The sequence below is a fragment of the Mobula hypostoma genome, chromosome 2 (genome assembly GCF_963921235.1).
Source record: "Mobula hypostoma chromosome 2, sMobHyp1.1, whole genome shotgun sequence".
Classification (NCBI taxonomy): domain Eukaryota; kingdom Metazoa; phylum Chordata; class Chondrichthyes; order Myliobatiformes; family Myliobatidae; genus Mobula; species Mobula hypostoma.
In genome coordinates this window covers 132,311,915-132,327,136 of record NC_086098.1, presented here as the reverse complement: position 1 = coordinate 132,327,136, position 15,222 = coordinate 132,311,915, and the positions used below count along the sequence as shown (strand labels likewise).

General features: G+C 43.8%; 1 long non-coding RNA gene across 1 annotated transcript; it reads right to left on the bottom strand.

Moving 5' to 3' along the window:
- Positions 1–3,311: 3,311 nt before the first annotated feature.
- On the bottom strand, positions 3,312–15,022 carry LOC134359450 (uncharacterized). The gene is made up of 3 exons (XR_010021118.1): positions 14,632–15,022; positions 4,307–4,439; positions 3,312–3,675 (listed from the first exon to the last, which is right to left on the bottom strand). It is a non-coding gene; the product is annotated as an uncharacterized LOC134359450 (long non-coding RNA).
- Between the last annotated feature and the right edge of the window lie 200 nt (positions 15,023–15,222).

Sequence of the window (15,222 nt, the reverse complement as noted above, 5' to 3'; positions counted from 1 at the left end):
AGGTACAGGAGCCTCAGGACTAACACCACCAGGTTCAGGAACAGTTATTACCCCTCAGCCATCAGGCTCTTAAACCAGAGAGGATAACCTCACTTAACTTCACTTGTCCCATCATTGAAATATTCCCATGACCTATGGACTCACTTTCAAGGACTCTTCATCTCATGTTCTCGTTATTTATTGCCAATTTATGCATTATTATTATTTCTTTCTTCTTGTGTTTGCAGAGTGTGTTGCCCTTTGCACACTGGTTAAACACTCAAGTTGGTCATTGATTCTATTCTGGTTATTATTCTGTTATAGAATTATTGAGTATGCCTGCAATCTCAGGATTGTATATGGTGACATATATGTACTTCGATAATAAATTTACTTTGAAATTTAAAATTTTAATTAAGCATCCCTGGCATTGCCTGGTGTTTATTTATTTCCTCTCATTTGTGATTTAATTTTTGTTTTGTGTTAGTTTCTTGTTTTCTATCAGCACTTTCCAAAATCGGGCTTTGTCAGCTTCTTGAATAATATCAAAAAATGCGTAACTAATTTGGAATCAGCACTAGCAGCAACTACAGACTAATTCGCGTTTTACTCTGTGCATTTCATTAAGCAGAATCTTAATGTTCTTTCAAGTATTTGTTGTCCCCACTCATCAACTGTCACCACCACTAGCGTGTGCATCCCACAAGCAATGTTGCAAATACACACTTCCAAAATTACATATGGCAGCCTTACATTAAATGCATAAAGTGAATTTTGAATAGTTGATGCTTATTGCTGGTAAAAATTTGTTGGAGAAATAAATTAAGAACCATCATCTGGGGAGTGTTTCTTCAGTTTTTATCAGTTGAAATATATAAAGATATAGCTCTATCTATTCCTTGATGAGCTTGATAAAGTGTTGTTGAACCACCTCAGAATCACTGTAGTCCTTCTGAAGAAGATGTTCCCGTAGTAACGTCAAGAGGGATTTTTACCCAACAGTGCCTGAAACAGGACAACGTGTAACACACAGGATGTGGTAGTTTGACCCATCGAGCAAGATTCACTTACATGGTACAGAGTCAACCAGCCCAAGGAGTTTCACAGGCACCAAACAAATTTCAGGAAGATGACCAAAAGCTTGGTCAACGAGATGAGTTGTATGGAACATTTGGACAAAGTTAATAAGACAAAACAACAGTTGTGAACTTCTGGGTAGATATTAAATCCAAATATGGCATGGAAGAGTCTTCATAAAATCTGAGTCTATTTCATATCTGGCAGATGAATTCCATAACAGTGGTATTTTCAAATAAATCCTTCAATTGCGCGTGCAGAGTAATATCAACAAATCTCTTCACTTCTAAGTAAATGATGGCTAGCAGCTCTGAGCCCTCCAACCCTCTCAACTAAATGTCAGCTGCAAGCGCAAATAATAAAACCCATCAGCACAGAAGTAGCTCCTGGTGCAAGCTTGATGTGTTTATTCTGTAATATTCCTGTTCATTTTTAATGAAATGACAGGAAATTTATTTTAAAGAAAGCCAGCTCTTGAGTTTTGCAATGGCAGGACAGTTCCATCAATGTGTCTGCGTACTTATAAATATTTACACACAGATGGCCTTTCTTTACCTTGGAACCAAAAGGTTTGGGTTTCATCTGGCCTCTGGAATATTTTTTACAGTACTGTGGTGCTAAAATGGGCAAATGCGGTGACCCCTGATTGATACAAAGTGGGTTGTTCTCACCCTTTCCACTGTCAATGGCAGTGGAGGCAAGAAGTTTAACAAACAATAAAAAGAATTGGAAGTTCAGAACTAAGCTCTCCTTTGTCAGTCCTGACTTCAGTGCATCTCTGTTCACAGATCCTCTCAGTTGAGTGATTTCTGGCAATCTTGAACTTTTCCCCATGTGGAGTCTTTACCACAACCTCCAATTCCCCTCTTCCTGTGATATAGTGATATAGCCCTTTTCAGAATATAGCCCACCAGGAGAAATGTTCTTCTGGTCTCCAATCCCTCCCACATGATCTATTGACCCTTTTAGCAGGATATCTTTCTCCCAGCCCTCAATTCCTCCCACTTCATGGTCTATTGACAATAAACCATCTGCTCTACATTCCAACTCCCTGGGTGATCCGAGGTCTATCCTCCCTATTTGGTAGTTGGTTCACTATTGTCACTTTGTTTGCATGCCATCCAGGCAGATCATGTCTTTTCCTTCTATAGAATAACATCATTGTCTACTGGCACCTCTGAAAATTAGATGGCACTAAACTACAGGAAGGGAGAGTCTGTGTCATTAAGGAGATGCCAAGGTGACCTTTAGGCCTGAAGTATCTGGACCCCAAATGTTTTTTCTTAGCTGGGTCTTACTTTCATCCTTCTCCATAGATGGTGTGAGGTATGACCAATCAGAAGGAAGAGAAGATCCTGTCCCACCCCAACATGATCAAAGCCATTCAGCTCTGGAAGCTCTTTGAACAAGGGGAGAGGCCTGGTGTCACTATTACACACTGAAATTATTGAATGGGATCTTTGAAGATCACCTAACATCTCAGAGCATGTAGAGAAAATAGAAACTCCACAGCTGCTTGACCTAATGAGCGTACTCCCAACATTTTCTTGTATTTTTTTCAGATTTCCAGCATCCCCGCTGGTGTATTTCCATGGTGTATTGGTAAAAATTGTTTAGGACAGAGACATGAGAGCTTGAGAGTGGCTTCAGGCTGGCTGATGAAATCTAGGCCTGGACTAAGTTGCCAGGTAACGTGGTCTAGGATCCAGGTCCTAGTGTGAGGTACAATTTGCTGTTTAGACCAGCCCAGAATGGAGGCGAGAGCTGACTTCACTTGCTCTCCGCGATCTTCACTCCTCTCTTCAAAGCGCTGGAGCCTTTCACTGTTCAGCTGTTGGGTCGATTTAATTGAATCGTGGGCAAATTGCAGTAGGATGAAATTGTCTATAAAGCTGAAGACGATGTGTGCCATGACCAGTCCCTGGGATGTCAGGTGCCGACCACTGTAATGAGCTCTCCGAACCTGTGCAGGGAGCCAGAGAGCGTAGGCTCCAAGGTTTCTAGAGCTCCTTAATTGGTTGATTGTTGTTTAAAGAGTTGTTAATTATGACCAATAAGAATGGCCAGGCACAGATCATCACCAATGGTGAAGTCATGAGTTAAACTGGAAGTTTATGTTAATTTTGGAGACAGCAGATGCTGGAATCTGGAGCAATAAACAATCTACTGGAGGAACTCAAGTTCAAGTTTAACCATCATTGAACCATACACATGGATACAGCCAAACAAAACAGTGTTCCTCCGGGGCCAAGATACAAAACGCAGTACAAACAGTCACACACAGTACAAAGCACATATGCTTACAACAGCAGAAAAACATACGGTCACAAAGTAAATATAGCCCAAGTCCCTGAGTGTGTGGCCTGTAGATTGATGGTTAATGGGATGTTATCCCGGAGCCACGTCTCTGCAAGAACAAGCATGCAGCAGTTCCTCAACACATGCCAGTGCAGCCACAGGCAAATGCAGTCCTGGTTGTCTTCCTCCGAGTGAGTACCAGAGGGCAGCAATGATGGGAGCGGCCAGCTCCCAAGTCCGCTGCGCCACACAGCCACCGTGTCTCCTCCCCTGCGTGGCTACAACAGGAAACCTTCAGCATGAGGGCTGTCTGAGCACCATCTGTGGGAAGAAAGGCATCATCAGTGCTTTGAGTCAGAACTCAAAAACAGGGTCCTGAACAGCATCTGTGCATTGCAGCTGTTCACTTTAGCTAAAATAGGTAAAACTATATGTTGAAACCAGCAAATCAAAGGAAGGTGTGTAAAGGTTAGCAGGGATTAGACATTACAACAGTCCACAGGGTCAGGGCTCTGAGTGATTGGGACTAGGGTGCAGCTACCTAGTTCAGTTATGTGGACTGCATGAGGTCAGTGCTCCCCCTGCTGGTACAGATGAGACAGTTCAGAGAAGTTTCATAGCAGGATCACACCATCCTGGTCAGGCTCCAGGGACACCTACCATTAAAAGAAACATATTAATAATAGTGTCAGTAAATGATCACTTTTGCCAATGGTGCAAATCAGAATCAGGTTTATTATAACTGTTTTTTATACCAGGTTTATTGGTTTGTTAAATTGGGTGTTTTGTGGCGAGACATTGCACCGTGAGACGGCGGTGAGGGACGGGCTGGTGTTCAGCTCACTGTTCAGTGAGGTTTACTCATCTCGCCGCTGAACTGAGGCTGCGGCCTGCAACTGATGAGCTTCTGGATCGGCCGCAGCAATGACCGACTTTGTGGTTGTGGGCTCACCTTTGTGAACTTCAGTTCTGAATGTTATTTGCTTATTTTTATTGTTGCACGATTTGTCTTCTTTTCTGCACTTTGGATGTTTGACGGCCTTTTTTTTGATGGGTTCTCCTGGGTTTCTTTGTTTTGTGGCTGCCTGCAAGGAGACAAGTGGCGAAGTTGTATATAGTATACGTACTTAGATAATAAATGTACTTTGAATTTTGAACATAAGAATACTATAAGTTACAAAAAATTAGACAAATAGTGCAAATGAGGAATGGTGAGGTGCTCATGGGGTCATGGACCATTCAGAAATCTAATGGCAGAGGTGAAGAAGCTTTTCCTAAAACTCTGCTACAAAATGGCAGAGTTCCTCCAGCCACTCTGAGAGGGCATAGTTTGAGGGTACTTGGAAGTAGGTGCAGAGGAGATGTCAGGGTAAGTTTTTTACACAGAGAATGGTGACAACGATGGTGGAGACGGATACAGTAGGGTCTTTTAAGAGACTCTTGGATAGGTACATGGAGCTTAGAAAAACAGAGGTCTATGGGCAACCCTAGGTAATTTCTAAAGTAAATACATGTTCGGCACAGCATTGTGGGCCGAAGGGCCTGTATTGTGCTGCAGGCTTTCTATGTTCTATGTTCTAAAATAACTTTAAAGGCTGTGGGGAAATCAGGGGAATGCGTTACTAGATGGGATTGCTTTACTAAATGCAATGGCTTTACTGGAGGCCAGCATAGACTCAAAGGGCTGAATGGTATCCTTCTGTACAATTGCAATCCTTCAACTCTAAGACTCCATGAACCCAGCTGAGTCTTAGCACCAACAATCTTCAAAGATGCTGTGAGGTTATGTAGCCCCCCGGTAAGCCTCAGGCTCGCTCAGCTCACTTCCATCTGGGGAGAGCAGCCTTTGCCCTGCCAAACTGGGTAATCAAGTTTGGGTGGGTGCTGCGTGTTGTGTCCCCTGTGTAACTTCAGTACCCCGAAATAACATTCAGTTCACAATGTGCGGTTAAATGATTAAGATTTTATATTTAAGTATGGGGTTAGTAGAGAACAAAAGTAAAGGAAAACAAATAAAAGGTGCCAATAATCTCATAAACATGTCCAGTGCACAAACGTTGGAGCTCACGGATTCCCTGTCACTGATCCTCCTTCGCTCGTCGTTGACCCCTGGGCTCCCACCCCGAGCCCAGGCTCAGCGGGTCGGGCAACCGTCTCCTCAGGCCATGTCTTCTCTCTTCATCCTCCTCGCGCCTTCTCCCCAAAGCCCGCGCAACTAACAGCTTTCATACAGACAGAACAAATAACATCTATCCCAATTGGTTAACAAATGAATACAAGTCCCGTTATCACTAATTATAATCCAGAGATACTGCTATAGAGAACCACTGTCTCAGCAGTTAACAGTACAAAGAAGCCATTTTATTCACCTTAGCAGTAACATAAAAGAAGAAACCCTTACAGTTATTTAGCCTACAGACAGAGGTCCATGCCCATGTCACTTCTGTCCGTGGCATTGTACTATACTGAATGTCACTACCTATATCCAGTCTCCAACATATGAAGAACCCAGAACAAAAAGCGCTGACTTCACAATCCAGAATGATACCAGTTCACATTTTGCTTTTCCACAGAAATCGGATTAATCAGCGCGCGCACACACACACACACAAAACATGCTTCTGCTTGAACTAACATCAAGGCACCTGCATTTCTACACAGCCTCTACAGCATGAAGACATCTCAAAGCACTTCACAGGCAAAAGGGTTTTTGAAGTGTAGATATCACGTATTCACTGTTCCAGAAAACAGATAGGATACAAGAAGATGCTGTGGCAAAACTGCAAAGGAAATTAAGAGGGGGTGTAAAATATTGGCAAGAAACATCAAAGAAAACCTGAGATTACTCTATAAACACATTAAAAGTCAGGGGATAACTGAGGCAGAGTTCATTTGAGGCCAAAATGGTGGCCCATGTGTAGAGACAAAAGACAAACTTATCAATCACCCCTGATGAGTTATTAACCTCAAACCTTCTGCATAATCACTCAAAGAGTTGAACTGCATGTGCATGCAACGAGAGCTGTATAACTTATCTCCTTCTACCTTGGGCCACAAACTTATCAATCACCCCTGCTGTGGACACTTTCTGGAGGTCCAAGATCCGTATGCTGGACTAAGTGTGTAAATGTAGGGGGGACTACGTTGAAAAGTAAATGTGCTAGGTTTTCTAAAATTGACTCCTTCTACCTTAGGCCACGAACTTATCAATCACCCCCTCGTGTACCCAATGACTTGGCCTCCCCAGCCGACTGTGGCAATGAGTTTCACAGATTCACCCACCCCTCACCCCCACCGGATAAAAAATCCTCCTCATCTCTGTTCTAAAGGGATGTCCTTGGATTCTGAGGCTGTGCTCTTTGGTCCTAAAGATGGTTTGGACAGTCCTCTCAGGGAGCCTTCCTACAGGACTCATTGTGTCTTTGCCCCATAGTGTCTGCAGGCTGTTCTGTGCTGACTGCTGCCTGCTGGGTTTGTAGCCCAAGGTGTTATCCTGAAGGAATTTTTCTGTGAAGGACAGGTGGTGCAACGATGTCCAACTGATTCAACCCTGATCAAGGAAAGGCCTCATCTCCCCCATCTTTAAGTGCACTATGAGCCATTGAATGAGTTCTTGGACAGCTGTAAGAAGCCCTCAGAGCCATGCATGAGAGCTTTCCTGACTGCTACTCCTCTTGACTGTGTGGGAGCAAGCCCCACAAAAGCTGAAATAAAACAGGAGATGTCTATTACATCAGGCAGCCACAGACTGGGTTAATTTTTCAAGTCAAACTAACAAAAGACTATTGCCCTGAAGCATCTACTGTTTCTGTCTCAGTGGCTCATATCTGCTTTACTATGCACTTCCAGTGTCATCCCTTCAGATTTTAATTATCTGTAGCATCTGTTTTTTTTTCATTCTCATAGCTCTCATATTTTCTCATGACTCAAGAGGCCATTTGGCCCAGCAAGGCTATGCCAGCTCTCAGACTATTCCCACTACCTTCTCCCTGTAACCATTTCTCCCTTATGTGTCTATCAACTCCCCAACTTTCCCACTGTTCTCCTGCCAACTCCTACACTAGGAACAATATATAGAGGCCAATTAACCAACAGGCACATCTTTGGGATATGGGAATCCAGGGGAAACCCACACAGTCAAAGGGAGAACATGCAAACTCCACTCAGACAGCACCGAAGGTCAGGGTGGAATTGGGTTTGGTGCAGCTGAGCCGTAGCAGAACTATTTGCAGTATTACCATAGTTGACTGTCAAGTAAGGGACAAAAGTAGCAGTCAAATATGGGACACTTGTGTTTACCCCGAGAAAGACTACCATGACCATAAAGCCTTGCGCGGGCACCTATGCGCATGCATGTCGTGCCATACATGACGTGCGCATGCGTGTACATGTCGATTTTTTTTCCTACAAATTGGTTTTGGCTTAATCTCCCAATTCTGTTAAGTGAAACTACACTGTACATACATTATTTCTACTTTATATAGGCTGCGTATCCATCATATCATTCCTGCTTTTACTATATGTTAGTGTTATTTTAGGTTTTATGTGTTAATTGGTATGATTTGGTAGGCTATTTCAAGTTCAACAGTGCGTGACAGGGAATGAGGAAAGGTGCAGCTGACTCGTATCGTTTCATATCGTTTCCTGGTGGCTCAGTAGCACAAGCTTTGCAGCCCAGTGGTTGGGGACCACTGGTATAGTCAGCAATGCTTTGAGAGATCAGCCAACATCACTGCCAGCAGACCTCCCCCACTAGAGTGAAGAGCCACCACTGGCACTAAATAAAGGGAAATCCAAATCCTCTGCATTCCAGTGTTGCCTCATTCCTCCTTGTTAATGCTCACTTGGCTATTGTATCTGCATTAAAGTAGGAACATGGGCGCCATGGTGGCTGAGTTGCTGCTTCCTCAATAACTATTACCCAGTTGCACTCACATCTACTGTGATGAGGTGCTTTGAGAGGTTGGTCATGGCCAGAATCAGCTCCTGCCTAAGCAAGGACGTGGACCACTGTATTTTGCCTATCACCACAACAGGTCTACAGCAGAAGCAATCTCATTGGCTCTCCACTTAGCCTTGGATCACCTGGACAATAGCAATACCAATATCAGTCTTCTGTTAATTGACTACAGCAAGGCATTCAGCACAAAATTCAGCCCTAAGTTCTAATCAATAAGCTCCAAATCGTGGGCCTCTGTAGATCCTCCTGCAACTGGATCCTTAACTTCCTCACCGGGAGGCCACAATCAGTGCAGGTCGAAAATAACATCTCCTCCTCGCTGACAATCAACACTAGCGCACCTCAAGAATGCAAACTTAACCAGCCTGACCACCATCTATAAATTTGTCAATGACACAACTATTGTTGGCAGAATTTCCGATGGTGTCGAAGAGGCGTACAGGAGTGAGATAGAACAGCCGGTTGAGAGGTATCACACAGTAACCCCGCACTCAACGTCAGCAAGACCAAGGAATTGATTGTGGAATCCAGAAAGGGGAAGTCTAGGGAACACACACCGGTCCTCATAGAGGGATCAGAAGTAGAAAGGGTGAGCAGTTTCAAGTTTCTGGCTGTCAACACCTCTAACGATCTTTCCTGGGCCCAACATATTGATGCAATTACAAAGAAGGCCTAATTGCAGCACTACTTCATTAGGAGCTTAAGGAGACTGGGTATGTCACCAAACACACTCACAAATTTCTACAGATGTACCATGGAAAGCATTCTCGCTGGTTGCATTACCATCTGGTATAGAGGGGCCTCTGCACAGGATCGGAAAAAAACTGCAGAAAATTCCATTATGGGCACTAGCCTCCCCAGCATCAAGAACAACTTCAAAAGGAAATGCCTCCTTCTTTAAGGACCCCCATCACCCAAGACATGCCCTCTTCTCACTGCCATCAAGGAGGAGATACAGGAGCCCGAAGACACACACTCAATATTTCAGGAACAGCTTCTTCCCTTCCGCCATCAGAATTCTAAATGGACAATGAAATCATGAGCACTACCTTGAAAATTTTGTTTTTTGCTCTGTTTTTGTACTACTTATTTAACTTAATTTTTATATATACTTCTTGTAATTTATAGTTTTTATTATAATTATGTACTGCTGCTGCAAAAACAACAGATTTTACGACATCTGTTAGTGATATTAAACTTGATTCGGATAATATTCAAGCCTGAGTTCAATCTTGGGAATGAGGATTTACAGAAATTACAGCAAATAAGATGAGATCAGCCCTGATCCTAATGGAACAGAGCATAAGGAATGAGAGGGCAAGATAACTACATGCCCCCGCCTCAGTCATTCCGTAAGATTGTGGGTGATACGATGTTTGGCTTCAAGCTTCGCTTTCCTATCTGATCCCCATAATACACGGCTCCTCCATCAACATTCAAAATCAGGTTTAATATCACTGGCAGATGTCGTGAACTTCCTGCCCAAAAGCCCCAATAATTCCCATATCTGAGCTGCTGACTGGCTACTTGGAAACAGAGTCCAGGGAGATACAGAGTCACATTGTTATTACAGCACAAAAGGAGACAATCTGCCCCAGCAAGTCAATGTAAACTCACTGCAGAGTAATCCTGTTTTATCACAGTCCAAAAAATTATTTTCCTTCAAATGCCCATTTCAAATCCATTCAGAAGGATCTGGTATCATTTCTGAGAGTGAATTTCAAATTAGAACATAGAACATGGAATAGTACAGCACATTACAGGCCCTGCAGCCCACAATGTTGTGCTGACCCTCAAACCCTGCCTCCCATTTAACCCCCACCTTAAATTCCTCCATCTTCCTGTCCAGTAGTCTCTTAAACTTCACGAGTGTATCTGCCTCCACCACTGACTCAGGCAGTGCATTCCACGCACCAACCCTTCTCTGAGTAAAAAACCTCCCTCTAATATCCCCCTTGAACTTCCCACCCCTTACCTTAAAGCCATGTCCTCTTGTATTGAGCAGTGGTGCTCTGGGGAAGAGGTGCTGGCTATCCACTCTGTGCTATTCCTCTTAATATCTTGTACACCTCTATCATTTCTCCTCTCATCCTCCTTCTCTCCAAAGAGTAAAGCCCTAGCTCCCTTAATCTCTGATCATAATGCATACTTTCTAAATCAGGCAGCATCCTGGTAAATCTCCTCTGTACGCTTTCCAATGCTTCCACGTCCTCCCTATAGTGAGGTGACCAGAACTGGACACAGTACTCCAAGGTTGCCTAACCAGAGTTTTACAGAGCTGCATCATTACATCGCGACTCTTAAACTCTATCCCTCGACTTATGAAAGCTAACACCCCATAAGCTTTCTTAACTACCCTATCTACCTGTGAGGCAACTTTCAGGGATCTGTGGACATGTATCCCCAGATCCCTCTGCTCCTCCACACTACCAAGTATCCTGCCATTTACATTGTACTCTGCCTTGGAGTTTGTCCTTCCAAAGTGTACCACCTCACACTTCTCCAGGTTGAACTCCATCTGCCACTTCTCAGCCCACTTCTGCATCCTTTCAATGTCTCTCTGCAATCTTCGACAATCCTCTACACTATCTACAACACCACCAACCTTTGTGTCGTCTGCAAACTTTCCAACCCACCCTTCTACCCCCACATCCAGGTCGTTAATAAAAATCACGAAAAGTAGAGGTCCCAGAACAGATCCTTGTGGGACACCACTAGTCACAACCCTCCAATCTGAATGTACTCCCTCCACCATGACCCTCTGCCTTCTGCAGGCAAGCCAATTCTGAATCCACCTGGCCAAACTTCCCTGGATCCCATGCCTTCTGACTTTCTGAATAAGCCTACCGTGTGGAACCTTGTCAAAGGCCTTACTAAAATCCATATAGATCACATCCACTGCACTACCGTTATCTATATGCCTGGTCACCTCCTCAAAGAAATCTATCAGGTTTGTTAGACACAATCTGCCCTTTCCCGTGGACAACGAGGACATAAAGATCCTAGCCAGAGGCTCAGCAATCTCTTCCCTCGCCTCATGGTGCAGCCTGGGGAATAATCCTTCAGGCCCTGGGGACTTATCCGTCCTAATGTATTTGAACAACTCCAACACCTCTTCTCCCTTAATATCAACATGCTCCAGAACATCAACCTTACTCATATTGTCCTCACCATCATCAAGTTCCCTCTCATTGGTGAATACCAAAGAGATGTATTCATTGAAGACCTCGCTCACTTCCACAGCCTCCAGGCACATCTTCCCACCTTTATCTCTAATTGGTCCTATATTCACTCCTGTCATCCTTTTGTTCTTCACATAATTGAAGAATGCCTTGGGGTTTTCCTTTATCCTACTCACCGAGGCTTTCTCATGCCCCCTTCTTGCTCTTCTCAGCCCCTTCTTAAGCTCCTTTCTTGCTTCCCTATATTCCTCAATAGATCCATCTGACCCTTGCTTCCTAAACCTCATGTATGCTGCCTTCTTCCATCTGACTAGATTTTCAACCTCACTTGTCACCCATGGTTCCTTCACCCTACCACTCTTTATCTTCCTCACCGGGACAAATTTATCCCTAACATCCCGCAAGAGATCTCTAAATATCGACCACATGTCCATAGTACGTTTCCCTGCAAAAACATCATCCCAATTCACACCCACAAGTTCTAGCCTTATAGCCTCATAATTTGCCCTTACCCAATTAAAAATTTTCCTGTCCTCTCTGATTCTATCCTTTTCCATGATAAGGCCAGGGAGCGGTGGTCACTGTCCCCCAGATGCTCACCCACTGAGAGATCTGTGACCTGACCCAGTTCATTACCTAATACTAGATCTAGTATGGCATTCCCCTAGTCTGCCTGTCCAGATACTGTGACAGGAATCCGTCCTGGACACACTTAACAGACTCTGCCCCATCTAAACCCTTGGAACTAATCAGGTGCCATTCAATATTAGAATCCTCTTTTGAGCAAATAAGTATTTGCTGACGGCGAGAGGGCTGGAGAGAGGATTGTGTTCAATTGCTCATCCATGGAGATAGTTCGGGTCTCCTTCCATTTTGTGTTAATTTGATTTATTTTCAAATGCCTAAACTTCTCAGTTTGAAGTAAATTCATTATCAAAGTACATACAAGTCACCATACACTACCCTGAGATTCATTTTCTTGCAGGTATACTCAATATATCCATAATAGAATCAATGAAAGCCCGCGCCAACTTGGACATTCAACCAGTGTGCAAAAGACAGCAAACTCTGTGAAAACCCCCCAGTTTCCTTGGCTGTGTAAGTCCAGGGAAGACAACCTCCGGCCCCACCAAACTCGTGAGATTGAGGTGTGCTTGATCCCACCCCAGACCCCGGTTTGTGTGGACGCTGTGTCATTCGCTGCCCTGTTACAAATTAATGCCACAAAATAACAGATGGTACACTGCAGACGATTAAAGGAATTATATTTATGAATCTTAACTGAATGGTTAGTAAAGAATAACAAAGTCAGCATGGATTTGTGAAAGGAAAATCACGTCTGACGAATCTCATAGAATTTTTTGAGGATGTAACAAGTAGAGTGGATAGGGGAGAACCAGTGGATGTGGTATATTTGGATTTTCAAAAGGCTTTTGACAAGGTCCCACACAGGAGATTAGTGTGCAAACTTAAAGCACATGGTATTGGGGGTAAGGTATTGATGTAGATAGAGAATTGGTTAGCAGACAGGAAGCAAAGAGTGGGAATAAACGGGACCTTTTCAGAATGGCAGGCAGTGACTAGTGGGGTACCGCAAGGCTCAGTGCTGGGACCCCAGTTGTTTACAATATATATTAATGACTTAGATGAGGAAATAAAATGCAGCATCTCCAAGTTTGCGGATGACATGAAGCTGGGTGGCAGTGTTAGCAGTGAGGAGGATGCTAAGAGGATGCAGGGTGACTTGGATAGGTTAGGTGAGTGGGCAAATTCATGGCAGTTGCAATTTAATGTGGATAAATGTGAAGTTATCCACTTTGATGGCAAAAACAGGAAAACAGATTATTATCTGAATGGTGGCCGATTAGGAAAAGGGGAGTGCAACGAGACCTGGGTGTCATTTTACACCAGTCATTGAAAGTGGACATGCAGGTACAGCAGGCGGTGAAAAAGGTGAATGGTATGCTGGCATTCATAGCAAGAGGATTCGAGTACAGGAGCAAGGAGGTACTACTGCAGTTGTACAAGGCCTTGGTGAGACCACACCTGGAGTATTGTGTGTAGTTTTGGTCCCCTAATCTGAGGAAAGACATCCTTGCCATAGAGGGAGTACAAAGAAGGTTCACCAGATTGATTCCTGGGATGGCAGGACTTTCATATGATGAAAGTCTGGATGAACTAGGCTTATACTCGTTGGAATTTAGAAGATTGAGGGGGGATCTGATTGAAACATATAAAATCCAAAAGGGATTGGACAGGCTAGATGCAGGAAGATTGTTCCCGATGTTGGGGAAGTCCAGAATGAGGGGTCACAGTTTGAGGATAAAGGGGAAGCCTTTTAGGACCGAGATTAGGAAAAACTTCTTCACACAGAGAGTGGTGAATCTGTGGAATTCTCTGCCACAGGAAACAGTTGAGGCCAGTTCATTGGCTATATTTAAGAGGGAGTTAGATATGGCCCTTGTGGCTAAAGGGATCAGGGGGTATGGAGGGAAGGCTGGTGCAGGGTTCTGAGTTGGATGATCAGCCATGATCATACTGAATGGCGGTGCAGGCTCGAAGGGCCGAATGGCCTACTCCTGCACCTATTTTTTATGTTTCTATGTAAAAAGAAAAGGGCCCATTCTAATTAAACAGTCAAATGTGCACAAGTTGGAGCTCATCTTGAACTTCTCTGTCACTCATGTGCTGGACCCTCGGTCAACGTGAAAGCACACACCACCTTCTGAATGTCGCTCGCAATCCATCTGGAACAAACAGGTCTCCCATCAGATTGTATGCTACAACTGGATCTCCCCAGCGTCTTCTCCCTTCATCTTCTCTCAAACAAAAGCCCTAATCCCAATCTTAGTGTCCCTCACCAGAGAAACCTCTCCTTAATCTCACCATCCTAATTGGATGGCAGACATTTTTCCTCACCTCTTATCTTCAACAGTAACCCAAACAGGCATGAAAATAGAACAGACTGCTCTGACAGAACTGCCAAAATGGAATACATACAGCATCACAATAAAAATATGAACCAGGGCATTACATGTGAAAATACTGAAAGAAAGAAATAATAATAATAATAATAATAATAATAATAATAATAATAAATAAACAATAAATATAAAGAACATAAGATGAAGAGACCTTGGAAGTGAGTCCATAGGTTGTGGGAACATTTTAATGATGTGTGAAGTGGAGTTGAGTGAAGTCATCCTCTTTGATTCAAGGACCTGGGTCTGGTAGTGTGAGTCCAGAGGCTCCTGTACCTTTTTCCTGATGGCAGTAGCGAGAAGAGAGCCCGAGTTGGATGGTGGGGCTCCCTGATGCTGGATACCGCTTTCCTGCGACAATGTTTCATGTAGATGTGCTCGATGGTGAGGAGGGCTCTACCATGATGGACTGGGTCGTATCCATTACATTTTGTCGGATTTTCCGTTCAAGGGAAATCTTTCCATAGCAGGCTGTGACGCAACCAGTCAATATACTGCTTACGACTCATCTATAGAAATTTGTCAAAGTTTTAACTGAGATGCTGAATTTTGTCAAACTCCTACGGAACCAGAGGCGCTGCCGTGCTTTCTTTGTAAATGCATTTGCGTGTTGGTCCCGGGACAGGTTCTCTGCAATAATAACACTGAGGAATTTAAAGTTGCTAACCCTCTCTACTTCTGATCTTACGATGATGACTGGCTCATGGATCTCTGGTTTCCTCCTCCTGAAGTCAATAATTAACTC